Source organism: Haliaeetus albicilla, chromosome 5 (assembly GCF_947461875.1).
Source record: "Haliaeetus albicilla chromosome 5, bHalAlb1.1, whole genome shotgun sequence".
In the NCBI taxonomy this organism is placed as follows: Eukaryota; Metazoa; Chordata; class Aves; order Accipitriformes; family Accipitridae; genus Haliaeetus; species Haliaeetus albicilla.
In genome coordinates this window covers 30,036,884-30,054,524 of record NC_091487.1, presented here as the reverse complement: position 1 = coordinate 30,054,524, position 17,641 = coordinate 30,036,884, and the positions used below count along the sequence as shown (strand labels likewise).

Sequence of the window (17,641 nt, the reverse complement as noted above, 5' to 3'; positions counted from 1 at the left end):
GGAGAAAGAGAAGCAAGCCCTTAAGGCTGGATAATGTATTGCTTTCAATTTCACTTGCTAGTATAAACAAAGCAAATGCTAAAGTTGCCCAAGAAATTGAAACTTGGGTTTGCAGATTTGTTTAAGTGAAAATCTTCAGTAAGTCCTAGTAAATGATATTAAAATTGCTAAGTTAAGAGAAGTGCTGCTTTAAAGCAAACAAATAAATTGTTCTCTATTGAACAATTATTTGAAGTTGCAGGGCAGTATTTTCAAAACGGCCAAAGTGGTTCAGGACCTTACGTTTCTTTTTCAGATATGATTTATCTACACAAACTTTAATCTCATTGAAAAGCACAAAGATGTGTAGGTGCTTAAGGGCCTATTTTGAAAAATAGGACTTCAGTTTCCCAATCACTACTTCTTTTTTTAATTGTTGCCCACTAGCAATAAAATGTCATTTGGATTGTGTTTTTCATAGAAGAAAATGTTGATAACACAGAACCTCATCCAGTTTTCAGTAGAAGTTGGATTGGGTTCTTTATTTTTGCCAGAAAGTGATACTTTTGAAAGAAACAGGTAAATTTTTTGAAGATGTGAAAACCTGATCCCAGGTAGTACATAGCGAAGCATGTCAAGATTTCACATGTGAACATTTAAAGCCTAATAACAATACATGCAATATGCAGATAATTCAGGTTGAATTTTAAAACCAGTTTCATATTACCATGTGTTTTTAGACAAAATAACATTCACCATGCACTGGTGCTTGGCTAAGTGTATGCTGATGCTGCAAAAATGGTCATACACATTCTGTTCCTGTTGCAGAATGCGTGGCCCAGCCTTTCAAATCCTTACATTTCTACTTCTGATTTAACACCTAAGTACAGGGATCCTACCCAATTAAAGATTATCAGGATCACTCATATTTAATGAATGAGTGCTCAGTGGCAACTTATGGTATGACAGAACATAAAGTTATCCAAATAACAGAGCATCCATTTAATATTTATTTAATAAGCAAAACTAGACAAAATATGAAATGAATGCAGAGCTACAAAATGTAGAAAAAACAGGCCTGGACTATAACTTTGTGTTAAACATTTTCTTTAATTAAGGAATTTGTATACCTGTTTGTCTTGTAATGGTGATCTGTTTTATCCTCACTGTTCAGAAGCAAGCAGGCAGAAGGCTTTATTTTAGAATTTTTACATCACCATCTAGCCTTTTCTTTCTATTACTTTAGGTGCATGGCACAAGGTTATTTTTTGCTTGTGGCTAGGGAGGTTACTGAACACCTCCCCAGAAAGCTGGCCGTCCTCTGAGCCAATTGAGACGTTCTATTCTGCCAGCTCCTGGGGTCAGGGAATCGCTCTGCTGGCAGGAGCACCTAGCATTTGTTGTGGAGGAGATTCCCCTATTGTGTTAAGACCATGCCATGATCTCTTTAAATACTTCAGATTAATGTGTACCAAAAAAAGGAGAAAGAATCCCTGACAAGCAGTGTAGTATTAACAGAGCTTTGTGAAGCTATACTAAAGATTACTAAAGAGGTGGCTTTTCTTCTGTCATGATAGAGGTACAGTAATTGCATATTTGTACATTCCTAATTGAATTTTACTTTGTAATGTATCTTGGAGCATTATTGCTGACCAATTCAGGCCTTTTTCGAAGCTCACAGAAGTCAATCAGTGGAAAGACTCTCAGTGATTTCAAGTGATTTTGGATCATACTCTTAGTCTAACTTTCTTAAAAACTCTCCTTCAGTGGTAGCTTTGATGTGTTTAATATTATTAAATAGGTTTGAAGAGTAATAAAACCAATACATTTTACTTTGATTTTTGTCTGATAAATTATCAGGGTAGTCACTGCGCTTACTAGATAGTGCCTGTGAAATGAGTCATTACTTCACAGAAATTGAGAGTAACTTCTGAAGGTTAGGACAACAAGATACTTTTCACATCACAGGCATAAGAAAAACTAAAAAAGTGGACTATCAGATAGGCTATCAAGTATTTTTGTAGCAATTTGTAGCAATTTCCAGGTTGCATGTGGTACATCATCTTCAGGTGTCACGTGACTTTGGATAGATTTTGAAAAATTATTAACTCACATTGACTAGAGAGTTTTGGGTTTTTTTAAATAAGTTTTTATTTTTCATGAAGAAAGTAAGTTGAATTGTTCTAATCCTTAAGTATCCAGCTGATTGCTGGTTATTCATGTTTGGCCTGTCCCTCAATACCACCATTAATTCATGTGAATTTCTCAAAGGGTGTCCAGCATACTTCACAGGTTTAAGTACCTCTTTCAGTGCTGTATCTTGGGCTCACAGTCCCCTGTCAGTAAGTTTTTCCCTATTTCTGTGGAGTGCAAAGGCACACATTGCCACGGGCACTATGCACACAGCTAGAGAAGATTTTCATTATGACTCTCTTAACAGTGAGGTTACATGGGGCATTATTGCTCTGCCATTACTCTCTCTGTCCCTTCATCATTTCTTTTGATTTGCACAAAAGATACAGGAGTTCCCCAAACACCATTGTATTCATTAGGGTCACTTTTATATTTTAATCTCTTTGGTGGGAAAGCTTGTGCTTATTTTTGTCTTGACATCAGTAGATAGAGCCAGATTATTAAAGTACTGTGGCTCCATTGGCTCCAGTGCTGTGTTGTCAGTTTATACAAGCTGAGTATCCAGCTGAGTATGTGCAGTGCAGCTAGGAAATCCCATCAAAAATCATTCCAACTTTCCTCTTCTGCTTTTTCTATTATTTTCTCTCCATTTGTACACATGTTTTTATGCCTTAGAAACAAAAACCTTCACTTAGTGTAGGTATTAGAGCCAAAATCTTATATAATGTCTTGATATTTGTCACCAAAATAAGTCGGAGCCAATAAGATGCTCGGGTCCTCTTAGAAGCTGGCCACTTATATTTAGGACGTCCAATTTTTTTCATCACTTGGGACCTATCACAGATAAAATCAATAGGAGGCTGTTCTTTGGCTTCAATGAAAACAACGTAATGCTGCCATTTTTGTAATTCCAGATTGTGGGTAGATACTGGAAGTCTGTTGTATGCCTTCACATGTAAGTATGTGTGCCTTAAAAACCATGGGATTTCTACTTCTGACATCTGATAAATGTTTGGTATGTAGTAAGAAGTAGAGAGAATTGTATCAATGTACAGTATGCCTTGAACTTTTACCCATTGTTTTCCTTACTTTTCTTTGTTATTTTTTGTAAACATCTATGGTGCTCTTTGAAAAGCCTATTTTCTACCTGTTTGGCCTTTAGCTAAGAGCCGAGTTTTTACAAAATTCTCTTTACTTTAGCACTGTTGGCCAAATAGCTACAAATCCTGAGTAAGCATATTTCATTGTTAACATTAGTTATTAAAAATGTTATCATTTGGTAGTGGTGTAAAATTTGGTAGTTCCAAAAGACCCTGGGGTGTTGAGGGTTTTCTTTGAGGTCTTTGGATTGCTATTTACCAAAACTGTGTTGGAGAAAATCCATTTAATCCCTCCTTTTTCTTGATATGTAAACAATATATTACACACGCGCGCACACACACACACACACACATACATTTGAACCATAAATGAAGTTATATCTTAATTCAAGTGTTTGCATAAGGTGAGTTTCACTCATATTAGCTGGAGCATGTTAATCACTATTTTTGATCTCTTTGCTTTTGAAGAGTAAGACAGATTTGTTGAAACTTTCAAAAAGACTCTGCTCCTATCTATGTTGGTCTAAGGAGGATCATAAATGTAGTTTCCCATTTTCTTAAGAAAAGCAGCATCCCCTAGGAGGATGAGGAGTAGGAAGGGCTAGTCAGAAAACCATGGGGGCATGTATGTCATGCCTTCAGAGCCACAGTGATGTCACCTTATGCTGACTTTGGTGTTTCTTTATGCACATTTACAAGGCAGTTGGCCAAGGGTAGTTACAGGTAGGCAGAAAAAGAGGTAACTGAGAAACTGATTGATTGTTTCCTTTTTTATGAAGAAGTTAAAAAAAATTAATTCTAAAAGACGATCACTTAGAAAATAGCAAGGCCGCAGTTATTAAAAAATAACAAAGTTTAAATTTAGATGATAAGTGAAAATCCTGTTAGTCATAGAACTAACAAGGTTGTCCTCATCACTGGGGAGGAAAAGGGATGTTATTTTAGTTTGTTTTACTTTCTCTGCCTTCACACATTGTAAGCCCCTGACCAGGACTGACCATTATATGCCTCTTTGTTACAAGCATACTAAAGCCTAGAGCTTGATTAACCTTTGGGTACTCCAGGGTTATAAATGATTGGTAAAATAGTAATAATAAAAAAGAAAACAAATTTAAGAATAACTGGCTCTAAATTGAGGTCTAAATTCAGATACAATGAGTTTTTCATTTTAAAGTTACAGGGAGTTGACTGGTTTGGCAGAAATTTTTCTAGGAAGTGGTTTTGGATGTTGGTTTACTGCTATGGGAGTCGCTAGGAATTGGAACTGGGCGTTCCTTGAAATGCAAATTTTTGCCAGGGGTTTTTGAGCATGGCCATGGAAACCCAGGAGGCTTAGGTACTCATTGGCATTTCCCACCCTTTTTTGTGGAACGCTGTAATTAAGGGCCCATCAGTCTGGAATGGCTGATCTGAGAAACAGAGGGTTCTTTCTTAAGTGGAAATATGCTTTCTCTGACTCAGATCTACCCTCTGGATCTCATTCTGAGTTGTCTGGAGTGTCAGGTTTAGTTAATTGTATATTCCTGGTGAGTAGCAAAACTGGAAAAAACTCTTGCTTTTGGTTTGTTGTTTCATATTTTCTGAGGCTTGGATGGTTTTGTCTTGAACTCCAAGAAGGCTGTTGTAAAAGTTGAATCGGTAGCTTGAAAAATGTGAGTTATTACTGACTGGCAGGATTGGGTTCAGCATAAACAATTGCTCTGAAGGGAAGATCTGACTCACAGAAACCAAATTTACAGGTTAAAAAAACCCCAACAAACATTGTGTGGATTTGATTGAGCTTTACCTCAGTTAAAAAAATAATGAAGAGCTGCATGTTAAATTTTCTACAATGTCATGAATTATAATACTGAATCCAGTGTCATTAAATTGTAGGTTTTTGTTTCTTGTCAGCTACAACAATTTCAGCAGAGCACAATCTGTGTGAAAGTATGAATAAAATTCAGGGAGTAGCATCAAGGACTTCTGAGCTCAGGAAACTGAGTTTGGCAGTGCTAATTTGTATTAAAGTTGTTGTTGCATGACAGCAGGAAAAAGATTTAATGCTTGCCACCTGAATCAAGCCATGGAACATTGGTTTCTATAACTGCCATGAATTTGAATCAAGGCCAATATCTCTAAATTTGAAATAAACTGATACTCTGTCTTGAAAGAAGATACAGGCCACTTATGCTGTGGAAGGTATTTAGAAAATGTATTTCAATTTAATTTTTAGCAGTATATATCTTTCAGATTTTTAGGCACTTCAGCACTGGCCTTTTTGGCTTTTTCTATATTCTAGCAAGTATGCAGCCTTTCAGTCATTTATTTATCAATGTCCAGTCTTGAACTAATACTGATTTGCACAAGACCACAGATGCTGGTTTTACTCCCACTATCACTATGCAGCCGCTTACCTTAATCTGAAAGTCATTTTTCTTTTGTATATAACTGCATTAATGGAGAAAATCAGATTTCAAGGCAAGTGGTCACACTATGAAGCTTTAAAGTCATCAGATACAAAGCTTGTACCATGAGCCTAGTGTAACAATATTGCCTTTACAAAGGCATATAGTGTGATGATACCTTTCTTTCTAAAGAATCCCCAAATGCTTTACAACAAGCAGGTCAAATTTAGGATTTCTTTGCTACTCTTCAGAAAACAGGCAAGAACTATATGAAATTCTTGCCTGTATCTGGACTGGCTTTGAATCCCCACATAAATACCACACATTTACCCACAGAGATTATTTATCATTGTAACAAGAATAATTTGAATATTTACATAGTATCTGGGAACAGTGAAACAGAACCCTTTTTTCCTAAATGGAAATTAAATTTGAACGTCCTTCCATAGCTGGGTGCACAAGATCATGTGAAGTTTCAGGACTGGAGGTGTGAGGACTAAGTAGCAACACTTGAACCCAGCTGCTTTCTTTCTGCACATGCCCTCTTACGAGTAGTTTCTCTTTTTCACTGGGTACAGAAGGTCTTGATAATTGATCCATTACGTGGGAATAACTTAATCCGCCATTGTAATTCAGCCATCTAGATTGAAATGTAGCAGCTGTTCCATAGCACGTAGGAGCAATAGACAAAAGTCTTGTGGTGGAAGGGGAAAAAGATACAGTATGCATCTGGAAGTGCCCGGGAAACTTGTAGAGGTAGAAGGCAGCTATTCCAGTAAAATTATTTGATGTCTTTGTTGTCGTATAACATACTTTCTTGGGTTGTCTTTCATGTCCCTGATGGAGCCCTGAGGATATACTCCATTTCAACCCTGTTTTTAACCTCTCGCTATGCTGAAAGACACAGCCTCCTTGGTGAGGAGGATGGGATTCTCTTCAGAGCCTATCAGTGCTGCTCCTTAATCGGCTGAAGTGGTGTCTGCATGATAACAAGAGGTACTAGTCTCACCCCAGGTTGTGCCAGCTTGGGAAGCTATAGAGAGGCTGGAAATTTAACCCAGATCTGTGGCATGGTAATACAGAACATTACCTTTAGGCTAGCAGGCCTAGCTACAGTCCATAGTTGAAATTTAAAGTGATTTTAAAAAATGCATTCAATTTGAAATGCCCCAAGGTTCCTATCATTTGTGAAGCTGTATCTCTTTTAAAATATTATGAGTGACATTGAATTTTTGCTTTTGGTGGGTATGTTATCAATATGAAGAATGATAAACTGTAGGGGTGACTAGTTGTAGAAGAATATAAAGGAAAACTTGCACTGTCAAGTGTTATTGCTGTCATTAAAGTGTCTACATAGTGTTAAGGCTGGGGACAGCTGCTATTATTGAGCTTATGCCAGAGACTTCATGAAACCAAAATGCATAGCTCATAATTTATGCATTCTTTTTCTTTAAAGGGTATGGGAGGTAAACTTCCTTTTCAACATCATCTTTCCACTGAGCATGGAAGCTGTTCTGCAGTATTTTTCATAGTTACATGTCTGTGTTTGTCTAGCAGTCTTGCTTTCCTTTACACACTTGCTGTCTTTTGTGTATAGTGCTAGTGCATTCTAGTGAGTTGTAACACCTAGAATTATATATGGTATATCTTACCAAAACATATAAGTACACAATATTATTGCTTAACTTTTGTGGTACTGTGTATTCCCTTCTAGTATCAAATGTCTGTATTACACAATGTATTTAAATTTTGAGGGGAAATAATAATTTTAAGAAGATAGAACAGTCTATTTTTTTAGTTTTATTTTGTTTGGGTTTTTTTCCTCCACAGCAAAAACAATGGTTAAGAAGCATGCAGAAACACTGCCCTTTTTAGCCTTCATCTGTTGAGCAATCCTGCCTGCAGCTGATAATCTTAGATTATTTTCACATTGAAAACCCTTGGTTTTGGACTGCTTCTCTGAAATATTTGAAAATTATTTCCTTCAAAAGCAGTCCCACTTTTTTCCCTTTCATACTTTAATGCTTTTTAATAAGCATAAGCACAGTACTTGTGGTGGACAGCAGGCTAACATTCTGTATTCAATGCACACTGTTGTTGCTTTCTTAAAGCAAAGACTTCTCTTCAAAAATCTATTATCATAAAGCAGCTGATTGTCTTTCCTGGGATAATTTAATTTATGTTGTAGAGTCAAAGGGGAGAAGGAGTAAGTGAAAAGGTGCTTTTCTTGACTGCCAGTGCCACAAGCTCAACCTGGAATTTGAAAGTCTAGCTATGTTCTCTCTGGTTCATGGATCGCCAACAATGAGGACTCCACAGCTGGAATTTAGCTACCAATTCAGCTGACGCATGAGCCAGAAAAGAATCCAGTGTACTCTCCCATAGCTGTGCTGACTCTGTAAAAGAAAAATAAAAAGCAGAAAAACATTTTTTCTCATGAAAGCAATTATGATTACTCTCAGAGAATGTAATAAGATGGTACCATGTTTAAAGAAATCTGTTAATATTTTTTCCTTTTAAGTGGTGGTAACAGTTGCATCTCTTCCTGTCGTTAGTGCATTTGGGGAAGTGGATTAAAGTAATACATACACCTTGATATACTATTAAAGATCTGTTGGGAGCAGGTTTCCCTTCCTTCCACAGGACAAGAATTGGATCCCAGTTCCAAATTACATGTGAAAAGCCAAGGGTGTCCCAAGTCCTACCTTCTGGCAGAAAGTGCTCCAGAGGTATTTCCACAGAAAAGATAATAGAAACCAGGCTTCTCCTATTTTAATTTCTGTGGAAATAATAAAGATTCACAGTGCCTGTTTAGTCTCCCAGTTCTCATCACTGTAAGTGTTTCTATCGGTTGTTGTTGCTTGTAGTTTCTTCAGAGTAAACATTTCTGTTTAACTTGCAGGATTTTTAATACTGACTATAGTATGTGGAATCTAGGTGACCAAATAATAAAAAAACAAAACCAAGGAAAAAATAAAACAAAACAACAACAACAACACCCTCTGCCAAGCAAACATAGCAGTTTTTTGAGAACTATATGGCATTCATCTACTTGAAACATGGTATATTTAGGCAGAGTATGCTGCAGCCAGTGTATTAATTAGTAGGTATGCAGGAAAAAAAGGGGCATGTGTTTATTATTGATGGTAAGGTGACATCCTGATGTTCTGTGTGTTATTTTATTATACGTATATATAGACACAAATGACCAATATCTCAGTCCAATAATACCGTCCAATAACATGCCCAACCTGGAAGTGTCTCTATGTCTATATTTACAGAACACAGAAGTTTATATGCATTAAGTATTGTTACTTATGCTTGCAACAACAGTTGGAACTTCACAGTTCAAACAGGCTACGTACATATACCTGTGCATATGTAGTATATATTTCTATGATTGAACTGGTAACATTTGAAAATTTCTCTGATCCAGTGATGTCTTTGTTAAGGCTGGGTTTAGCATTCTGAGTACATAACCATGTTTAAAACAAATAGGATTTTTAAAAGTACTTGCAGAGTGCTTTCTTCTCCTCCTCCAAATATAGCAATCCTCTTTTTTTGTCTCTCCCAGAGTTAAAATTTTCTGACACCCAAAATGGCAAGAACAAGCTTTGACTAATTATAGCTCTTCTGTACAGAAAGAGGGCACAGTTCTAAAGTTCCATGTCTTGAAGTTCTTCATGGCTAGACTCAAAGTATTTAATACTATTGGAAAAGAAGTTGTTAATTTTAGAAGTGTTTATTCTTTTTTTTATGGGTGGAATGATCTAAAATAAATTTCCAATAATTTTTTTTAAACTTTCCAATGTTTTCAAAATTATTTTTGTGTAACATAATGTAATTTCATGTAGAAAAATATGGGAGCTTGGTGGAATGCTCTAGTAGTCTAGCATTTTATGATATAAAAGTTTTATTAATTATAGTTTCATCAATTATCTTGGGATAACTCCCAAGTTTTCCTTCTCGTAAGAGAAGTTCTTATTCCTGAATCATGCTGATCATACTTTTAAGCAATTTTACCTTATTATGCCTTCCCTTTATATCCACACCTGTCAGATAACCTAGGTAGTAAAGATAGATTCACATTCTACATAAAGTACAGTTTCACACAGTGAGAATTCAGAGTATTTGCAGAAATGTGTATTTATTCGGTTGAGAACTTTTCATGTTTCCTTTCTTCTGTTGTTGATTCTTTCCTTTTCTGTGTTTAATTGGGAGTGATGATACATAATAACCACGCTAAATTATACAACATTTGGTAACAGTGCATTATTTTAGCCTCGACCAGGCTGTAGTGTAGATGTGCAGGTCTTTGGGGTAGATAAGATTTCATTTTTGTAAGGTTGCAGAAGTGAATGAGGAGTGCATTTATGTTTTACACCTTGGCCAAATAGTGGACTTCTCTGTGATGTAACCTATTAAGTTGGAGAAGCTTTTCTGTGTAGCTGCCCTGCAGTGCTGAAAGTAAGTTATGAATGCTGTACTGTTTAAGAGCAGAAAGGTTTGCCTGGAAGAGAGCGGTGTGCCTGGGCCCCCTGCTATTGAGAGGATGCCAGTCAGAAATGAAAACGTCTTTCATGAAACTATAGCGAACTTCCCTGTGATACAGGACAATAATGCAAGGAATTTTTAGTCAAAACCTGTAAAAATAAGTATAATACCTTGGAAATGGCAAAGAAGTACTTGCTTATAAGGGACTAGTTTAAGAAGTCACTGCCAAAAATATGTGTGGTTTTGACACAGTTTTAGAAGTGACAGGATTGAGGAGTTTAAACCATTCCCCCCCACACACACACCCGCCCTTTGAGATCTCCAGTTTCTTTTGCCTTTTGGTTACAACTACAAAAGATGTCTTCTGAGAAAAATGCTTTCTGCATGACATCAGAATAAAGGAATGTTCCACACTATTCAGCATGCTTAAAAGTATTGGTTGACTGAAATAACATTACATTTAAAATGAATGCTGAACAGAAGGCCAGTTAAGGGAAAAAACAGAGCAAATCATGTTTTTGCAAACTTTTATCTTTGAGAAACATTGATTTATTGGACTTTGTAGAGATGTTTTCTTGAAAATAATAAAATTATGCTGTGTGTAACAGCACAGTAAAATGAAGAGAACTGCTGTTTTGTCGTGTGGTAGAATGCATGTAGCCACAGGTAAAGACTGAAACATTTGGAATCAGCACATAAAAATACATACATATAGCAAAGTTAAGACATTACTATAGAGAGGAAAAGGCTATAGGAAATGTACTTGCTTTTTGTAAAAAGTCTTAGGTTTTTTTCATTGTCAATTGTTAATTTTTATTTTGGCTGACAAATTTGTTTTTCATATAGTATTAATAACAAAAGTTAATTATTCTCACAACTCATGCATTTATAAAAGTGTTTATTTTTCTTGAGTAATAACAAATACATTATTGCTTGGACACTAGCCTGTACATTATTCTTTGGTATACTATAATTTTCATAGGCACTTGGGATAGTCAAAGAAAGAACTGGAAGAGTGTTAAAAATAGCAAAAGAAAAAGGTAAAGCTTAAGCAAATATCTTCTAAACAAACAAAATATACATAATAAACAGTAGTGATACTAGTAATTGTTTTGAATTAAGAATTGTATCAGTTATAAATGTAGGGACCTCATTGTCCAGAATCATGAAAATGTTAATTCAATTACTGCTTGTAGTGTTAATGAATAGTTACTCATTACAGATCAATGGATCTCTTTCCTTGTTGCAGAGAAAAGGAGGCTTAAGGTGCACTTCAGTTCATAGGTGAGAAGGAAAACTTAAGTTTACATGATCAGATAGTAAATCCTTTCCTATCAAACCATTGGTGCGTTGCTGTGGAAATCTACATGAATTTGTAGGGCAGAATAGAGGTCCAAACCCTGGCCTTGAGAGCATGTGGTGGCAGGAATTTCACAAATACAGTTGTCAGCCATATCTTTCACTGGAGACATGGAAGACTGGAAGCTGGGAGAGCTGTCATCAGTGAGACTTTCTTGCAGCGCAGCTGTGTTATGGGGGTACTGGCCGGCCATATGCTACAGGTGTCATCTAGGTTTTAGTGTTGGTTATATGAGTCCCCTTAAATTTAGATTTCTATTTAATAAACTAAACCCACTCTAGAATCTGTAATCTAAGCAGAAAAATGAGAACACATCCCCAAAGTGGCAGCATTAGCTCAAAAGAGAGGAAGCAAGGCTGTCAGAGCAGTAGGCTGCAGGGTGGCATTTGCATCTCCTCCTGGGAGCGAGCTGCCTGCTCTAGACATTTCTTACCCAGCACCCTCGGAGTAGAAGCCCAGGTGAGCTGGGGGAGGGCTGAGCCCAGGTGTCCAATAACCTGAGTAACAGCAGAGCTGCAGCACTGAAGGGATCAGATTTTTTTCAGAAATGTAGGTTTCCATGTAGGTTTGTGCCGTTCTATAAACATTTTTAGAAGACCATGTATGATTTTTATGAAGCTTGTGGAAGAAGAAGGGAGGAACAGGAGGGAAAGAATTGCATGATAAGGGTTGCTACAATATTGCTAACTCTCATCTAATTATGAGTTAATGAGACTTGATATTGTACTTGAAAACCCCTACCATCCTGTGCTTGTGTATTTCTTTTAGCCCTTCTTTAATGAGACTCTGAAAACCTAATAGGCACAGAACCAACAAGACTTGCACCTTGAAATTTATTGTTATTATTACTGTTTTATTATTTTTATTATGCATCTCATGAGATTTTTATTGCTGGAGTTGTCAGCCCTTCTACACTGGGTACCTATTCAATGAATCCATACAATGTCTCACACCAGATGAGACACCACCAATTTTCACATCTTGCAGCATGAGAAGCATCACAATGCATGAGAAGCAAAACAGAGGAAGGGGACATACTGTCCTCTGTATGGACTCTCTGCAGCAAGTCACATCTGCACAACAGAACATTTCAGAAGAGTTTTGCTGTCTGTTTTTTTTTTACTATAATCCGTATGAATAATGAAGCTGCATTTGATATACTCATAGTTTTATTTGGGGAGATACCTAGAATATACTTGAGGTGCAGAAAGGAAGAAAAAAGAATTATATTGTTAGTTTTAACTTTGCGTTTTGGAAATAAATACTAAAGTAGTGAGGATAGCACCATCAGGCAGACAGCAGGTGGGCCAAGCAGCAGGAGGGAAATGATACTTGCTGCACCTGCTCTGCACACTTTAAAAAAAAAAAAAAAAAAAGGGAAGAAAATTTGGTAGTTCCTGCGTGACATCTACTTTTATTCTGGTATTTAATTCTGTATTCTCTTAGTTCATCTTAAAATACGTTGGAGGGAGATGTGGAGATTCCAGACCACTTTATGCTGTGTAGATTTATGTGTATACATACATTCTTATATATAACACCATGCTACCTGAACTGTAGTGTGATGCTAGTAATGGTAATAAATTAAACCCCTTTTTTATTTTCCTGATGGAGATAGTCTACTACTATTATTCCCATTTTACAGGTAGACAAAAACTAAGTACAGAAAGACATCAGCATCAATTCATAACTTAACTGTAAATATAATTTATGGGTTATAGCTCAATTGCATAGAGGATGGAGCCAGGGCATAAAAATGGCTTCAGTTTCCTTTTGCTCTCTGGCTTCTCTGCTGGTTCAGTAACCCTGTACTTCACTGAAGAATTTGCTGTCTGGTCTAATTTCAGTCAGATTGGAAACAGCTGCAGGGGTCAGAAAGTGCATCAAATATCAGCGTGGCAAAGGAAGTGGCTAAGCTTAGTCCTATTTTTCTTGTGCAATAAGCAGTAGAGAAGACAACAGCATACAAGCTCTAGGTTGGATATGTGGTGCAGTAGGATCAGCTGTTAACTAGTCAAGGCAAGATTACTCAATTAAGTCATTATTAGGGCCATTGTAGAGGGAGCATGTGTTGCAAAGCAGCTGGATTCTACCAGTAGGTTTGGCTCTAAATAGTTGGCACCCAGAGCTCACTATGAGCTATTAGGGAATGTTTCTAGAGAGATAGTTGGTCCAAAAAATGCATTCAGGATTAAGGTGTCTGGTGTTCCTGGCTTCTACTCTTCAGTCTGCTACAACTTGTTCCAAGTGACCTTAGGTAAGTCAATTTGCTTTATTTCTCTCAGCTTCCTCCTTGGTGGAATTTTGCCCTGTTGCCTAACACAGATGCTACAAACATTACTTTGGTAGTGCTTTGCTTTGACTATATGAACTGTCATAAAATACAATGGTACTGTTTGTCATATTACACTGTAATTTCTTCCTCAGAGGTCCTCTGCTACAGAATATAGCATGTGCAGGAACTTTGAATTTGACATTAGAGCTAGGATGTATGGAGTAAAGAGTATTGAATAAGTTAGGAGGGGATGAGAATTCATTGTCTAGTTTGTCTCCTGGCAATTGTGATTATTGAGAAAAGTCTATTTCTGCCTTCAGAAGTTGGATAATATTCAAGATGCCAATAACACCTATTTTGAAGTTAAGCAGTTTGTGCTACTCAATAAAAATTATGTTCCTTAACAAGAGGAATTTTGCAGCATAAGGACCCCATTCTGCAAATAAATGCTCCAAGACGCAGTCTGTAATTACAGTGTGAGAAGTCCAATTACTAGCAAACAAAGGCTTCATAGAAGTAAGTACTATCACTAGTGATAAGAACTGCAGGACTGGGTCATATATAGTAGGAATTATTTCATTCCTATATTGACTAATTAACATGTTTTTCATTGGCCACCAGTGACTCAGGATTTCACTGTGATAAAATGAAATTTACCTGTACTCAAAATCCTGGTTAGCAAGGGTTGTGCATGATCATAGCTCTTTATAAGTAGTAGAGATGCTATTTTTCTGTTTTATGCTTGTGTCATTCTGAAAGAGGTGAAGAATTGCTGAAGAACTGACCATAACTAAAGATAGTGAACAGACTGTTGTCTGAGAACTGTGACATTCTCAGACAGGAGAATCAACTGCTTCTTATTAGGGCAGTACAGAAACCTTCAGTTTAGCAATAAACTATAGCTGGCTTGAAATGAGAATTATAGATAGATTGATTGAGTAGATTAACTAGGTGCTGTATTATTCTTTAAATGAGAGCTCCCGCAGTTTACTTTCCAAGTGTGTGAAGTACATTTTACATGGTTGTTCAATCATTGCGTGCACATTGGTGGAAGATCCTGTTCTGCCTGCAGAAAGGTGGCTCATACACACCTTAAGAGAACTCTTTATGAAATGGATTGCATAAAGAACAACTAAATTTTTTGAGGAAGATCCCCTTTATCTCCCAAGTGTACTATATGTTTAACTAAGCTATCACTCTCAGTTAGATTACTTGGTAAGTCAATCCAAATATTTGAAAGAGAAGCTGAACATAGAAAGGAAACATGAAAAAAAATATTCCTTGCAAGTAACATTTTATACATGTTTTTGAATAGAAGTTTCATATTAGGTGGCAAAGCTTTTATCAATACATTCATTCTTTCAGGCAGGATAAAGGAAATCCTTCTCTAAGTGGAAATTAGGACAAGTAAGTAATTCCAAGAAGATGTTTAGAAATGTGTTCCTTTTGTCAATCATTTATAGCTGTAAAACAGCTTCGCATACAGCAAGTTGGTGGTGGTGGGGGGAGGCGTGGGATTTTTTAATTATTTTTCCCCCAATGAAAAAGAAACATGTAATTGAGTAGGTATTAAACCTTTGTGGCAGAACATACAGTAGTGTAGTCGCAAAAGACAGACAGGTTACTGCAGATGGGCTCTTTGGCTCTTTTGCACTTCAGCAAGAGGAAATTTCCTGTTCCTTTTAGTATAGATTCTCTTTTGCAAGTTGACATTCATTATGTTCAAGTGTGAAGAAAGTGTGGCTGCCCTAACTTTAGCTATTCATTGCCTGTGAAGTTCTAATCACTGAGTCAGCTGCAGATGAAGGCCTATTTCTTCACAGGTCAGCTGCAGTGCTGCTAATCAGAATGAAAGCTTCTGTAACCTGGTCTGCTTACTAAGACACCTTTGTCATGAGTTAGAAAAGCAGGGAACACTGGCCCAACACTGGCAGTGGGATCTCTTGGGGTTGGTTTTTTTTTTTTGGTGGTGGTGGTTTGGTTTGGGTTTTTTTGATAGGCCTGATTCTAGTCTGTACTTATGTGTGTTGTTTTTTTTTAATTGGCACAGGTATTATAACTGCCTCTGAAAATAAGATTAAGTCATATGCTGTTGCACTTAAATGTCAATTTGCATGTCCCACTCCTTAAGTAATCTCTCTTTCAGAACTTGCCATGGAACTATATGTATGTACTTTCTAGATCTTGACCTTTTTTGTTATTTTCTTAAACACTTGGCCTCTTCAGGTCTGTGTCCTGAATTACCTCTAATATACATATATATTTTTTTCTCCTAGCTATATTAAGTCTTTATAACTTTGATCTGTATTTTCTTTTTGAAAACATATGTATATATTTCTGTTGGCATTATTTTAGCTGTTAAAGAAGTTCAGTTTACATACTGCAAGATGAACTTGATATTTTTAACATATATAAAAAAAAAAGCCTATGATGACATTCTGCATTTCTTTAGGTAAGACAATGATTCCTAGTTCTGAAGTTGTAAGTCTTCAGCCTTCTGATAGGCCACAAGCACAGCCACATAGTGTTTGTAAGCCTGTAACTGTTAGAGGATCACACAAACTGCAGACCACTGATCGCTGCAGAACTATGAAGCTAAGGTACTTGTTTATGTGGTTCTCTCCTTGGTATTGCAATGCATCATCTTTGTAAATTCATCTCATCACTGGAAATCCTTGTGCAGCTTAGGTGCAGGGATTGATAATAAGGCTTTTTGTATTTTATAACAAAGGCATCTGAGGAAAGATGGAGAAAGTAATTGCTTCTTTTTGGGTTGTCATCAAAATACATGACTCTATAGCTGAAAGAGGAGTCTGGTGTGCTAACGTGCTATCTGTGCTACGCACTGAGGACTAAATGCTTTCTATCTCACACAATAGTAATGACAAGTAATTGAGGAGCTCTGCAGGATACAGAGAAAGTTTTAATTTGTGTGTGCTAAAGACTGATGAAAAGACACATCATATCTTGCTTCTCTTTGATGCTGTGACCATGTCTGGTTTTCTTTGCCAGCACCGTAGGCTTTCTGCTTGCTGTAGGTCCGTAAAGTTACCCTTCTGGAAAAGAGGCTACTCTTGCTTATTATTTCTTTAGCCTCCCTTTCCTGCTGCTTTTCTGCTCTGTTTGTCTTCTGCCAATGCTGACAAAAGGTGTTGCAGATACTGGGTTGAACTGGCTTGCTTTGTGCTGTACACCATAGGTTACTAATTCTTACAGGCATAAGCAGCGGTTGGGGGAGAAGTTGCTATTACTCTGTAATAACATGTCATACTGATGTTTATAGTATAGCATTATAAAAGTAATCTAATAGTTACATGTGGGTCATATTAGCCTTCAACTAACAAAATACTTGGACATATGCTTTAACTCTAATCTAGTGAATAATTTCATTGACTCCAATGCACTGCTCACCTACTAAAAAATAGAATGTTTAAGTGCTTTTCCAGACTGAAATCTTGATTAGTAACCTGCATATTATATATGTGTATTGTTCAGATACACAGGATATTCATGTGGTGAATTATTCCTTTACGTTTGATAGCATTGAATAGTATTTTTGTATCTGTCTGCTCTATTCATTTTTCACATGTTAATGACATTCATCTTGTCTATCTGTGGCGTTTTTAATGTGCCCATCACCAGAGTATCTGCCTGTCTCTTCTGCAAAATAAATGTCTCTCAAGAAGAGATAGGAATGGTAATGCATGTGTAATTATTTAAAAAAAAAAAAAAAGGTTATTACTGAAACATAGTAGTCTTCCTTCCCCCACTGCAATACTTATTTTTCCTAGTGACAAAATCTGCAGCTGAAAGCACTGAGCAACAAGTTTATCAATTTGAACAGGCCAACTGCACAACTAAATGTATGTGAAACTTAACAAATCCCTTGGGGAAGCTGACTGTAAGAATTTCC

At 36.7% G+C, this 17,641-nt stretch overlaps 1 protein-coding gene across 6 annotated transcripts in view; it reads left to right on the top strand.

Moving 5' to 3' along the window:
- Positions 1 to 17,641, top strand: part of NPAS3 (neuronal PAS domain protein 3) — a 628,856-nt gene that overhangs the window by 26,694 nt on the left and 584,521 nt on the right. The gene's annotated exons all lie outside the window — the stretch shown is intronic.